The following is a 14,643-nucleotide window of genomic DNA, read 5'->3' on the forward strand; positions in this document are numbered from 1 at the left end:
TCCGCTGTCTGTCCTGTTCCCTTACAGTCTTTCCTCCCTCATGATGTTCACCTGCCCTTGGCTTTTTAAGTCCTCTCTTGCTTCTCACCTGATCCCCTTGCCCTCCTCTCTTGATCTCATTTGACCTGGGATCTTCATGTCCATTTCCTGACTGGCTGGACCTCTCAGCCCCCATTCTACCTTGCTGAGAGAGCAGTGTGATCTACCTGAAAACCCTGTGCACGGTCCCTGAGCAGCCTAATCAAGGCTCCCACCCGGCCTGTTCTGTGTTAGTGCGAGGGGGCGGTCTTCGTAGCAATCAGTCACGTGGTAGGTGTGACCACTCATGAGGAGAAGTTTTTCCTTCTAGCAGGGCAGGGATTAGAGCCCACCAGGAGCCCTCCAGGGTCCAATGGGAAAGGTGCTGGAGGGGGTGAGGGTGGCAGACCAGAGCTCCCAGTTCTCCCCTCACCACGTCTGTTTGGGGTAGCGAGCACACTGGGAAGCCTCTTCCACAGTTTGATAACCTAGCCTACTGGGCTCCTCACTTGGACCTTAAAATGTTTTAAGCTGCTGCCTTAGTTTACAGTTAAATAGTAAGACAGGCTTTAGGATCACACACTCATGGAAAGATGGCTCAACTTCCATGACTGCTGAATTCTTTCCTTAAAAATAAGGAGGGTCTCCCTCCCATATAACTCATTAGGGTCTACTCTGTGGGAAAGGTCCAGGATGTACCTCATGGAAATCATTGTGAACACCTGAGATAATTGGACGCATTTGCCAACCAGTGCTCACAAGAGGATTTGCCCATTGCTGTTGGAACTCCTGAGGCTTAGTCCTAAGGTTTAGGATTAAGGGCAGTTGTCAGATATGAACTAGTGCAGAATCAAAGCCCCTGCTCAGAAAAGGGGGAGAAGGTGAGAAGCAACGGTAGAAGGTCCTCGTTACCTTGGCCCCTGCTTCCCTTCCGGGCGTGTTGAGCTGACGAGGAGAAAATGTGCCATGTCTACACCTGGTTATGTAGTTGGTGAAGAGCCAGAGAGATAGCTTCTATCTTGTGGCTCTGTCTTGTTCCATGGCTGCAACGGGGCCCTGAGGTCCTGGCCTGCCTGTTCAGACTCCTGTTCTCTGTAGAGCAGGCTTCTACTCTCAGAGGGTGATGAAAACTTGCTGTGACTGGGAAAAAAACACAATAACAACTAGAAGATCAGACCACAGTCCATCCATCTTGCCCTCCTCATGGGCAACTTGTCACTTGTCACTCAGGGTCTTGTTTTCATCCTACTCTGCAGTGACAGTTGGACACAAAGCAAGAAGACCAGGGTAACAGATTACCTCTCTCCATTAGGAAATGTATTTATTTCATTAAGTTAAATGGGGAGAAACTCACTTCTGCATGAAGGTCAAAAGGAATTGGATAAAAATACTATATCAACACTTTTTTTTTTAATTGTTCAGTAACCTAGAAAGAGAGGGAACAAAGAGATAGAACCCAAACAAGATAAAGAATGCCTAAGTACAGCCAACAGCTAATATGATATACATGGTGAAAAAATGAGTCCCACTAACACCAAAAATAAGATAAAGATGTCCTCTCTTACCATGTCTAACGCAATCTGGAATTTCTAGTCAATGAAAAAAGACAACGAAAAGAAAAGCGAGAGAGAGCTTTGGGGAAGGAGCTAAAATTGTGGTCTGTATCTAATATCGCTATTGACCTAAAAAAAAACCAAAGCAATTAATAAAAATTATCAGTCCAAAAAAGAGACTGGAATAGGACAGAAAGATCTAAAATAGACATAATTTTTTTTTCGTTAAGTACAGCAGGAGTGGTATTGGAATTGGATCAAGGTGATAGACCGAACACAGATGACTGCTAGATTTTTAGGACAACGGGGATAAACCCAACAAGCACAAGAAACTAGGAGAAAGAAACATACACTAGAGAAAAACTCTATGAAGAGTAAAAGAGAACGCAAGACCCTCCACACAGATTGGAGAAATACGAAGACTGGGAGGGGGGCCTTGGCTCCATTGATACGTGATTATACGTGATTCACAAGCAGTGTTAACATTTCCTTGGCCGTTTTGTATATTCCTGTGTAAATTTACATACATATACATGAATATTTATGTATTCTATTATTGGGTTATTGGAGTCACGCTCCTACTAAGGTTTAGAGTTTGCTGTCAGGGAAGCTGAGGGGAGACCTTCAAGGTCACCAGCGATAAGGACTGGGTAATATCCACGGGGTTTGGCAAAGAAAGAGTTAAGCTGGTAGGCTTGTGTGGAACAGCTCTGGAGGGAGGTGAGGGAGAACAGAGTGCGCTATAGCTAGAGGAGGGTCTGCGTGGCATGAGCCGACTTGTCCTGTAAGCTAGGAAAGGCTTGACTGTGTTCTGTAGACGGTGCCCATGCGTGTCAATATCTGGAAGAACGAGGAGAGTCACTAAGAGCTCAGTGGTCGGGGACAAGTCGAGGCAGAGCCAGAAAGTTCTTTGAACGTGTGGAAGCAAATGGGGAAGGAGTCCTGGAGGGAATTGCCTTAGACACCACCAAAATGACTTCAGCAACACGTTCTCCCACATTCTCACTAACAAGAAACTGTGGCACACACAGCACTTAGTAACTTCCAGAAGCGATGGCAGGAGATGGCCTCCAGCTCTTGGATCCATCTTAGGATCCCTCGTGCTTAAGCCTGGGGCTTCCTTCCAAACCACAGAAAAGACAACCGGAAGTGGTGGGACCATCCTCAAATCTGAAAACCATCATGGCCCTAGCTGAGACCTCCATTTTCTCCACACCAACTGTGTACGCTTAGGGTAGCTAAGCTATGGGAATAGATCCAAACACACAATGACTCAACATAATAAATGTTTATTTCTGACTTGCATAACAGTCCAGGGTGCGTTTCCGGAGAGTAGGGAGGCCTGTTGATGGTTGATGGCAGCACCAGGATCTTCCAGACTTGGTTTCCAAGGTCTCAACTCAGTTGGCCGGTAGAAGGAAAAGCATAAAGCCTAGCACAGGAGAGGTCTCAAAGGCCCTCGCCAGGCTGCAGCACAACTCCCTTCTGCACACATGGCGTAGACTGGCATAAGGACACATGGCCACACCTAGCAGCAAGAAAGACAGAGAACTGTCATCTAGCCGTGTATCCCGGCAGAAGACGTACATTTGGGAAAACAGCTGGTGTTCTCCGCTAAACATCTTTTCTTTGCCCCCCCCCCCACTCTGCTGCCAGAGTGGTCCAACATGGAACTTGGGTAACATCTGGTGAGTGCGTGAGTGGGCGAGAGAATGGCATCTGTAATTCTCCTCAAAGCTCCCCCAACGTCTCCCCATCAGCTACAAGGCAAAGACTGTAACTTCCTGTCATTGCCTCAAGGCCCTTCCTGCTCTGCCCCTGATTTCCTTCTTAGCTTCATTTCACACTTTCCGTCGGCTCACACGAGACTTCGGCCAGACTGCGCCATTTGCCATCGCCCGACTTTGCCATGTTCTCTCATATGCGATGTCTTTACCCATTTCTCATCTCACTTTTCTACCCACAGAACACCCACGTGTCCTCAAGCCTCAGTTCAAGAGTCGCTTCCTCTTGGAAGCCCTCACAAATGCCCAACTTCCACGTCCACCCAGGCAGCGGTAGAGGTGGGCTCCCCCTTCAGCCCCTTGGCATCTGGACCCACCTCCAGTCCACAGCTGCCAGGTGATCTCGTGATTCCGTGCTGGGATACGTGTCTTTCCCCCAGGAACAAAGCTGGCTCACAGGGAAAGCAGTGGCTGTTCTATCTACTCTCTTCCTGTCAGCAATGGGGCAGCAACCAGTCAGCCATCTTTAGCTTTCTCCATTTCAGATTCCACTAGCAGCCAAAAATAAGCATCAGTGTACAGAGAAAATATCAGAGGGGTAAATAAGAAGTTCCCTGCTCCTGTTGGGTAAAAAGCACCACCGGCATCCAACGGGGCTTGCCTCATCTTCCCTCATCATTTGCACTGAAATCACCAAATCCTATCCATTCCACGTTCTTGATGTCGCTGGGTCCCCCTCCTCTCTGTGTGCTCCACCCTGGCAAGTCTGGCCCTTCCCCTCACTCTCTCCTTCTCCTAACTGACTTCCCTCTCCTCAGGCTCCCCCTTCCACCATATTTGCACCAGTATGGATCCAGGAGGGGACTTCTAGGGGCACTCTCCCCATCCTAGCTGGGGCCAGCTCCTCTCCCTAAGCGCTAGGAGGTCCCAAACTCTTCCCAGCTTCATCCCCTGCACACCTGCCCTCCACCGATGCTCGAACCCCAAATTGCTGTTTATCATTCCTTAACTCTAATAGAAGTGTTGAGCCCTCCAAGTCTGGCCCTCTCTTTGGAAGCACCCTTCTGCCCCAGTCCCCACCCTGCCCTATCTTACCACAGAACTCTTCATTAGGAAGTGACTCAGAAAAGATCTTCTTCAGAAGCCATCACAGCACACAGAGAGTCCACACAGAGCTATTGAGCTCTACCCTCAGTTAAGCCATGTAGAGAAAAAGGAGAGCCCTGCCCCTAGAGGTATGGGTGGCTCCCACATGTGGGTGATCCCAGGAAACTTTTCAAGACGGCCAAGAAAGAAGCGTCTTGCGGAGGCGCCTTGACAGAAACAGGCAGGAAATTCTCCCAAACTGACCCTGACCCCTGGCCTTCTTCACTCAAAATCAACCAGTATTCCATTAAAAATTTGCAGCCACAGAATAGGGCATTCTTTCCTTGTGATTCACATTACCCAGAAGTCTCTAGTTTCCCGGAATTTGTGTTAAGTAGTAGCTTTCAAAGATGATAATATTTGCCAACAATCCCTGGGGCACCACTTTACATTTTCCTAAAACAAAAAGGGGATTATTTTGTCCATATTTCTCCTTTCTACAGGCTTTGGCCCTATAGCCGCTCTTGCCCCCTCTGGCATTAAGTAGCAATGCTGTCCCATTAAATTATGAGAATTACGCTTTGTCCTGAAACATCGGTTGTCAATTAAGGTTGACAAACAAGCTTCCTGACATTCTCAGGAACATCTTGCCCAGCATGTGGTTACTAATTTCTCACTCCTTTTGTGAAACACTGGTCCCGGACAAGCAGGCAGAAATAAACACAGGAACGTTTGGGGTTTTTACCAGCTTCCCAGCCCCACGTTCTCGATTCTCTGCGCCTGCATTGCCCTCCCGAGTAATGGGCGTGGACGATCGGGAGAAGAAAAATGAGGCTGTGATCATTGTTGATCGAATAAAATCGAATAATTCTCTGTGGACGGTTTGTTATTTTTCTCCTCTGGCTTTTCCCAGCCTCCCTCGTAATGCAGGAGGGAGGTGTTTGTTATCTGTCTCCCTCCCGCCTGCGGATCCATGATCCAGATTTTGGCTTCCCTGTAAGGTGCCGTGTGTCAGCTCTGTGAAGGTAGACACAAGTACTCTGTGCCCCTCTGCCTGTTGTGTTTCGTGCTCCACATGTACAGACCGAATTAATTCCTCAAGATCCAGCCCCATTTCTTTCCTAACCAACCCCAGGTTCACTTGTGCCTGATACTATGTATGTATATATATATATATATATATATATATATATATATATATATATACTCATACACGCATACAGATATGTTTATCCACATGTGTTCACAGACTTTCTTTGGATAATTCAATATAGCAAGCATCCAAAGTAAGTAACCTTATCCCCATTTTGTACATGAGAAAACTGAGCATCAGAGATGTCTCAGTAATCAGGTGACTAGCCTGAGGTAACCTAGTAACCTGGTAACCTGGTAACCTGGTAACCTCAGTAACCAGGTTACTAGGTCTGAGGGGCAGACCCTGACCTCACGTTCAAGAACGTCTAATGCTACAGAGATCTTTTTACTACGCTGCCCTGTCTCTTACCACTCCCAGAGGACGGAAGTCTTCTTCTCTTCCCCAAACCAGCAGCAGCATCACATAGTCCTTCCAAGGTTATGTTCATTTTAATATCCATATTCCTTTGAGATTATTTCTGTTTCTGTTCTTTACCTCGTGGGATGCTGTGCTTGGGAAAACCTTCTGCCTGCAATGGACGCCGGCACCCTTGGCGGCCTTTTCCATATAGAACGTTTTGGCTTGGATTTCTCTCAATGCTTACACTTTAGTAAAGCTTCCCAAGCCCCACCAAAAGTTTTGTTGTCTGTACGCACGTCTCCTCTGTCTTCCTGGCCACCCCTTTCTTAGGACGGACCATCTCTTTTCTAATAATATTTATGTGAGTATCAGCTGGCTAGCTTCCCCCCTTTGCTTTTTTAATTATCCAAGTAATACAACTTCACTGTAGAAAGGATAGAAATTTCATGTAAGTAAAAGGAAAATGTTTAATAATTAGAAATCTCACCTCCCAGATGGGTCTGTGTTGTGATGAGCACAGGGTGTGGTAGGTAAGTGATGAACCACTGAATTCTACTCCTGAAACCAGCACTGCACTGTATGTTAACTAACTAGAATTTAAATAAAAATAATTTTTAAAAAACTGGAATGCCCCCCAGAAAAGAAATCCCACCACCCAGAGAAAATACTTTTTCCTACTGCTGTCTCCATCTTGCATTATTTTTACCCAGAAAAATACATTTGTATACATGCATGCAGAATTTTAAAAATAAAATTATATTATGCACATGAGATATTTTTAACTAAAGATTTGTCATTTAGTGTTCCAGGAACTTTAAAAAGAAGACTTTTTTTTTTATAAAGAAGAAAATTTGTTACATATTTTTAAGTATTATTTATATTACTCAATTTATCTATAATCACAGATACTTTTGTCTCTCTGATTAGGTAAAAACTCAAAGGAATTATGCTAAGGTTTCTCTCCACTGTGTTTTGATTCTTCTGTTCACAGATTACAAATAGAGTTTGTAGTATATATTTTGTTGTCCAGTGCATATAATTTTATTATAGTAATTTTACTGAAGCTTGTATATGTCAGCAAAAAGACCACAATCCTTCCTCCTATTGCTGATTTTTACACGAGTATATAACTTTTTATGTTAAAACTGGCATATATGTATTGAGTACCTGCTGTGCACAGACCCCTGCCCGCCCAAAGCTCATGTTCCCATCACAAGTAGGATTCTGCTAGGCAAAGTGTAAGTAAGTAATTCCGTAAGCCTGAATTCAAGAAAGTCACCACGCGGTTTCCAGGGGCTGTTAATTTCATCATGAATTCATGCACGGGCGTATCTGGACCTTTCTTGAGTTCAGAAGCAGCCTTGCTCCCTTTCCTCTCTCCCTGTCAGGACCGCCATTTAGCCACGTTGCACCTTTCTTTTTTGCCTAACCGTTGCAGGTTTGGGGTGTACCTTCCAGTTCTCTGTTCTCGTTGTCCTTTTCCTCTGTGTTCTCAGAGTGCTTTACGCTCGCCTTTCACTGAACTGACCTTATTCTCTGCAGCAGCGACACTGCTCCTTGTTGCTTCCAATGCTGTTGCAGTGTCTGCCACGGTCCTACCATCCCCTTGCATTTCCCTTTCTTTCCCATTTTGTTGTCTTACCATAACATCTTTTAGCTCTTCTGTAAGAATTCATGATTTCTCCCAGGGCCCTGAGAGCATTAAGCGAATGCTCCCTGGGATTTCACTGTCTTTCCTGAAATGCTTTCATCCCCTGGTTTCAAAAGCTATGGCGATCCTCTAATTCTCTCTGCGGCAGAATTTTTTTCATCTATCTCATTTCTGCTTGCTCTATTGATGCTTGCTTATTTTTTAAGTCATTCATTTAATTGAAAAATATATTAGTAGAAGATCTCCACATGTCAGGCACCAGAAGGAAAATGGTGAAAGGAAAAAAAAAAAAAATCCTAGGAGTGGCTTACAGTCCCATTCCCTGCTGTGAATGAGACTATAAACAAGCAAGAAACCAAATATCCGGTATGAACTGGGGCAAGCTATTAAAGAAAAAGAAGGGAGTCCTTCAAGAGAGAATACCAAAGGGGGAGGAGTCTGCCTTTCATTGGGTGATGCGCTAGATCTCCTGGGAAGTGACAGTTAAGATGAGACTTTGAAGATGAAAATGAGCAATCCAGATGAAGAAAGGATAGGTGTGAACTAGGCAGGTATGAAGCACAGCAGGTGCAAATGCCCTGAGGCTGGGAACGCTCTTGCTCTTCTCTGTCCTAATCACTCTGCAGGATCTAAAGTGAAAGAGATGGACAAAACCAGGTCACTCCCAGGCTTGGATGTTCTCGGAGATGCTACAAGAAGTTACTAAGATGTTCAAGGAAAGGAGTGCATGGTCTGACTGAGACTTTAGATCTACCGTGGCTGCTCCTGGGAAGCACAAGGTGGAAAACAAGTCTGTTAGGATGCAAAGTCAGTGATCCGAATGAGAAGTCACAGTAGTTCAGATATTGGCAAAAGGATTCAAGATGTATTTTTGGAATTGGAATTTTGGATTAAGTGAACTGGATCAAATGTGACATAGAGGGTTTCATTAAATAAGAGGAAGAAATTGCTAGGCTTTAGGTTCAAGCAATGGAGTGGATAATGCCACGCTCTCAGCAGAGAAACAGGTTTAAGGGTGAGAATCAGGAGTTGGGTTTGGGACACAATAAGTTTGTGATGCCATTTGAAAAACAGACAAGCTCAGGACTTTGAAGGGAAATCTTGGATAGAAATATAAATTTGGGAGTCCTCGGGTTATGGAAGGTGTCTCACATCACGTGAATGGATGAGGGCACCATGGGTAAAAGCACAGAAAGAGAGATGAGTAGATTCAGCTGGAGAGCTGACTTGTGTTTTCAAAACCATTCCAAAAGAAGTCTACAGAAGACTGGAAAGAACTGAAGCCAGAGTCTGCCCCCGGGTCCTATTGCACTGGGCTAATTTGTCTTTGTTGGTTGACTTCCATGTTTCATTCTCTGTTGTAGGAAGGCAATTCTCCACATCAGTTTGCTGTTGGCTTGGTAACCACTCTTGATACATCTGCTCATATGAAACAGCCCTCCATCCTCTAGAGAAGAAAGTAGACGTTAATACCACTCTGTTTGGGAAAGTCCTTATCTGCCTCCATGTGAAACCCTGAGTTACTGAGAAGATGGATCAGAGAAAATCCCCAATTTGCTTTTCATTACCGTAAGCCATGTGTCATGTTCTTATTTTAGCCACATATCCATCCTCATTCTCAACTTTGATCACTTTAACTTAAGGGGTGCTGATAGGGCTTTAGGATTTCCTTCTCTCTCTGTCACTTCCGTCTGGTCCCCCTGCTCTGTACTTAATAGAAATTCTTTGAATTTTGAAATTCTTTGAAATGTGGTTGGCATCAGTCCCTGGTTTCAAAACAAATTAGTTGGGGGTATTTTGTTTTTGTTTCTTTAATGTCTCTTGGCCATTTCCAATTCTGAGAAGAGCTTCAGAAATGTATATATAAGTTGCCATCTTTGCCAAAAGTCTGTGGCAGCTGGCATGATTTCTTGATTCCCCTACATGTACTTAATTCATATCTAAATATTCTCAGAAAACGTGTTAAAAATAGACCTTTTCAAATTCACAATCCAACAAGGACTTATGTTGTAATGTATACTAGATCACACCACCTGGTCCCGTGTTCATTCAATAACATATTATTAACAAGAGAGTTTAAGATTCTAATGCAAACGAAAAGTGGTATATCCAAATAATGGAATAGTATTCAGCCACAGAAAGGGGTGAGATATCACATGGATGAAACTTGCAAACATCACACTAAGTGAAAGAAGCCAGTCACAAAAAAAAAACGTATTACATGGTTTCGTTAATACGAAATGTCCGCTATACAAATCTATTGAGACCCAGAGTAGATCAGCAGTTACCAGGAGATTTGTGTTGCATTTGCTTGAATTTCAGTATACCTCTAATATTCTTACATGCTTTTTCCAAGATTCTCCAGCATCTGTGTCACCTACCTACTGATAACTTTTTGCCTGCACTCCAAAAACACTGGTTCCACTCCTCCTGGAGACCTGAGGCCTCCCTGAGGACTCGACGTTTCTGTTTCAGTCTGGACTGGTTTTCCTCTAGGCCAGCTATGTCGTTTTATTTTTAGGACTTCCTTTTGCCGTTCTCCCTCCCCTTTCCCAGATCCCATGCCTTCCTCTTTCTTGGTTTACTTCCGCATTTTCCCAGGACACGTTCTCCCATACGTTGCCAGGAAAGGTTGCATAGGTGATAAAAATTCGGAATCCCTAAATATCTGAACATCTGTCTATTCTTACCTTTGACTTGATTGATAATTGCATGAGGTCTGGAGTAGTTCTAAATCGGTGTATTATTCTACAGGTGATTCTTGAACATGCATTTGTAACTGAATTAATATGGTAAATACTAGAAATAGAAAAGTGAGTGAGTGAGATATGAGGAAGTCAAAACAAGGGTAGATTCTTCTTTTTTAACTTGATTTTTAAAAAGAGAGAAAAGGGGGATGGGGAATGGGCAAAATGGGTGAAGGGAAGAGGGAAACACAGGCTTCTAGTCATGGAGTGAGTAAGTCATGGGAATATGAGGCAGAGCGTAGGGAATATAGCCAATGATATTGTAATAGCATTCTGTGGTGACAGATGGTAGTGACACATGTGGCGAGCATAGCATCAGTATAGAGACGTCAAATCACTATGTTGTGTACTTGAAAGTAACATCACAGTGTGTCAACTCTACGTCAACAAAAAATAGACTTGAAGAAATAAAAAAATTAATACAAAATAAAGAGAGTGATATGTAAGTAGAATGCAAGATAAAGGTTTTCTTTTTCTCCTTTTCTAAAAAAAAAAAAAAAAAAGAGGGGGAAGAAAAGGATATCTAATAGGTCTAAGAAATGACCCCAAGGAGATTAAAATGTCAAAAATGAGATGAAAAAGAGATAATTCAATAAGACATGACCTAGGTCCCAAGAAAGTGAGGACAAGGAGCACAGTAAAAAAGCTGGCCCTACACAAGAGGAAGAGGGTTTTTCCTTTTGCATCACAGGGAAGCAGATTGAAAGAGGGAGAGTGTGGGTTGATGATAGAAGGACAGGAAGTTGAGAGTCTTTATTTATTTAGGAAAAGGCCGGGGTAGGGCTGAGGGAGAACGGAGGAAGTGGGAGGGACCGAAAGCGCAGGCAGAGAAGGTTTGTGGAGCAGGAGAGAGCCGGGCCCAGGAGGAGGCCGGGTTTGCCAGGGAGCTCTGGATGAGGAGGAGCCCCTCTGCTCATGGCCCAGCCCTCAGTGGCAAACTCCTGCAGGTCAGGGAAGACACACACTTCCCCCTACTCATACCGCGAGGACTCAGAAGACCGGGAGGCCTGGACCGAGGGTGACCCGGAAGCTTCTACAAAACATGGTGGCACACGCAGCTCTCCTGCTTCAGACTGAAGAGCCGGAGGCTCTGCGAGGAAGAGGCAGGTCACAGGGCTGGTGAACGGTGACACCAAGAATCAGCCCGGTGGCCTGAGCCGGTCCAAAGCCTGAACCTTAAACAAAAACGCACACAGATTTCGTATGCTCATTGCTTCATTCAGTCAGTGCACGCTGAACAGTCTGCTGCTTGAATAAAGAAGGGGAGAGAAAAGTCCCCTGTGTCCCATAGCAGCTGTCCCTTTGGGGCCTGACCCTCGCCTACTGCGGACAAATCATGGGAGGAGAGCTCGTGGGGGCCCTAGCATTCCTCAAAGTGCAGACTGAGAACACAACAGAGACGAGACGGAGTCTTCCGGGAGGCCCTCTGGTCAAAACTGGGACCCACGCTCTGCTTGCAAACCTCAGAAAGAGCAATTAAAAGTAAAGTTAGGTTCTTCTTCAAGTTACTATTCTTTGGTTGGAAACTGTTAGCTCGGACAGCACTGTCCACTTTCTAATCCAAGCCATATACATAATTTTAAATTCTCTAGGAACCATATATTTTTTAAAAAATATAGATGTAATTAATAATATTTTCATATAAACTCATGTATCTAAAACTTATCTTTTAAACTGGTAATTCCTATTAAAAAAAAACTACCAATGAGATATTTTACGTTCTATTTTTCATACTAAGTCTTCAAAATCTGGTGTGTCACTTACACTTAGAGCACATCTCAGTTTGGACTTGTCCTAGTTCAAGTGCTCAATAGCCACAATGTGACTAGTGGCTTTAGTAAAGTGCAGCACAGAGCTAGGACAGCAAACTGTCTTCTCCAAAGTCCCTCTTGGTGATGCTCTGTAAACTGAGAGACCACAACTCCATTCCTTCCAGGGACCTTAACCTCTAATGTTACAGACACGGAACACCGGTCAAGACTTGAAGTCACTTTGCCCAAGGGCATCCACTGAGTTGGCAGAAACCAGGATGAGCACATTTTCAAATATTCTAACTCCTCATGCTATGATGTTCCCGTAAGGCCATGCTACTTCCTCTCTTTAGGTGGAGTTCACAGATTTTATACTTGATAATACCCTCGGTATTTTCCTTTCTCAAGGCCAATTCTTTTCCCTGTGCCCCTTCCATCTGCCATTTCCCTACCACGGCATTTTGCATATGGCGGGTACTCTATAAACGGTTTCTAATCAAATGAGCTTGGTTCCGTTTGTACAAGCAGTAGCCATACAAATTATCCTTCAACTGTCTCTTCGTAGTTATTCAAATACTTCAGGGTATATGCCACGTGAAGCACTTGTCAGGTGATTGTGCAGGAAAACAAAACTTAAGATGACCTCCCAGCCCTCACGACATCTGGCCGTTGCTGAGTTACTCTGTAGGGTTCTGAAGCTACCTGCTATGGGATATCATGTAGTCTTTTTCTGGGAATCAGAGTTGGCCAGAATACATCCCCTGGGAGAGTGAAGGCAATCTTTTCTCATTCCTGCATGTCTGAACTCTCTCCCACTTCTCCTAATTTATCACAGATTACGGCTAGTGATTTTGAGACCATTTTCATGTTTCTTCAGCACCCTGGAAATTAATTTGTTTGGACCTTTAGATGAATGTTCTCTTCTTTACTTCTCCCCAATCAAAGATCTTCACCAATGACCCTCAAAGCGTGGCCGATGGCCCCAGTGGGATATCGAGACCCTTTAAGGAGAATGACGAACGGTATTTGCCGTCAGGGATAAAATTCAAGCTTTTAAGTAAACATTAGTATTTTTAAAAACTTGTATCTGCCACTTTGAACTTGACAGCTTCCCAGTATTTAAAGACTTTTCTAATGAGCTCAGGGTGGTGTTAGCAAATGTGATTTTTTTTTTATGTTTACAGTGAAGTGTGTCAATATTTGGAATACTACACAAATCAGTGAGCCAATATTTTCTAAATAATCCATTCTTAATGATACAGAATTATACATGAGTAAAAGATCATTCAGAGAATAAGATAGGAGTGCCTGGGTGGCTCAGGCAGTTAAGCATCTGCCTTCAGCTCGGGTCATGACCTCAGGGTCCTGGGATCAAGTCCCACATAAAGCCCTGCTTGGGCTCCCTGCTCTGCAGAGAGCCTGCTTCTCCCTCCCTCTCTGCCTCCCTCTCCCCTCGCTTGTGCTCATTCACGCTCACTCTGTGTCTCTGTCAAAAAAATAAATAAAATCTTAAAAAAAAAAAAAGAAGAACAAGATATACTAACGGGTTCAAACCAAACAGAGTACAAAAGGTTCACTGAGGGGTCCCAATCCCACACTGCAGTGAACTTTCCAAAAGTACAACTTGAGTTTGATAGTATCAAGAATACCTACAATCATCTAAAAAGGCTCTTAAAAAACTTCTCCCTACGTTCTTTCCATAGTTTGGCTATTGTGGACATTGCTGCTAGAAACATTCGGGTGCACGTGCCCCTTTGGATCACTACGTTTGTATCTTTAGGGTAAATACCCAGTAGTGCAATAGCTGGGTCATAGGGCAGTTCTATTTTCAACATTTTAAGGAATCTCCATGCTGTTTTCCAGAGTGGTTGCACCAGCTTGCATTCCCACCAACAGTGTAGGAGGGTTCCCCTTTCTCCGCATCCTCGCCAGCATCTGTCATTTCCTGACTTGTTGATTTTAGCCATTCTGACTGGTGTGAGGTGATATCTCATTGTGGTTTTGATTTGTATTTCCCTGATGCCGAGTGATATGGAGCACTTTTTCATGTGTCTGTTGGCCATCTGGATGTCTTCTTTGCAGAAACGTCTGTTCATGTCCTCTGCCCATTTCTTGATTGGATTATTTGTTCTTTGGGTGTTGAATTTGCTAAGTTCTTTATAGATTTTGGACACTAGTCCTTTATCTGATATATCGTTTGCAAATATCTTCTCCCATTCTGTCAGTTGTCTTTTGATTTTGTTAACTGTTTCCTTTGCTGTGCAAAAGCTTTTGATCTTGATGAAATCCCAATAGTTCATTTTTGCCTTCACTTCCCTTGCCTTTGGCGATGTTCCTAGGAAGATGTTGCTGTGGCTGAGGTCGAAGAGGTTGCTGCCTGTGTTCTCCTCAAGGATTTTGATGGATTCCTTTCTCACATTGAGGTCCTTAATCCATTTTGAGTCTATTTTTGTGTGTGGTGTAAGGAAATGGTCCAATTTCATTTTTCTGCACGTGGCTGTCCAATTTTCCCAACACCATTTATTAAAGAGGCTGTCTTTGTTCCATTGGACATTCTTTCCTGCTTTGTCAAAGATTAGTTGACCATAGAGTTGAGGGTCTATTTCTAGGCTCTCTAT

This window comes from Neovison vison, chromosome 2 (genome assembly GCF_020171115.1).
Source record: "Neovison vison isolate M4711 chromosome 2, ASM_NN_V1, whole genome shotgun sequence".
In the NCBI taxonomy this organism is placed as follows: domain Eukaryota; kingdom Metazoa; phylum Chordata; class Mammalia; order Carnivora; family Mustelidae; genus Neogale; species Neogale vison.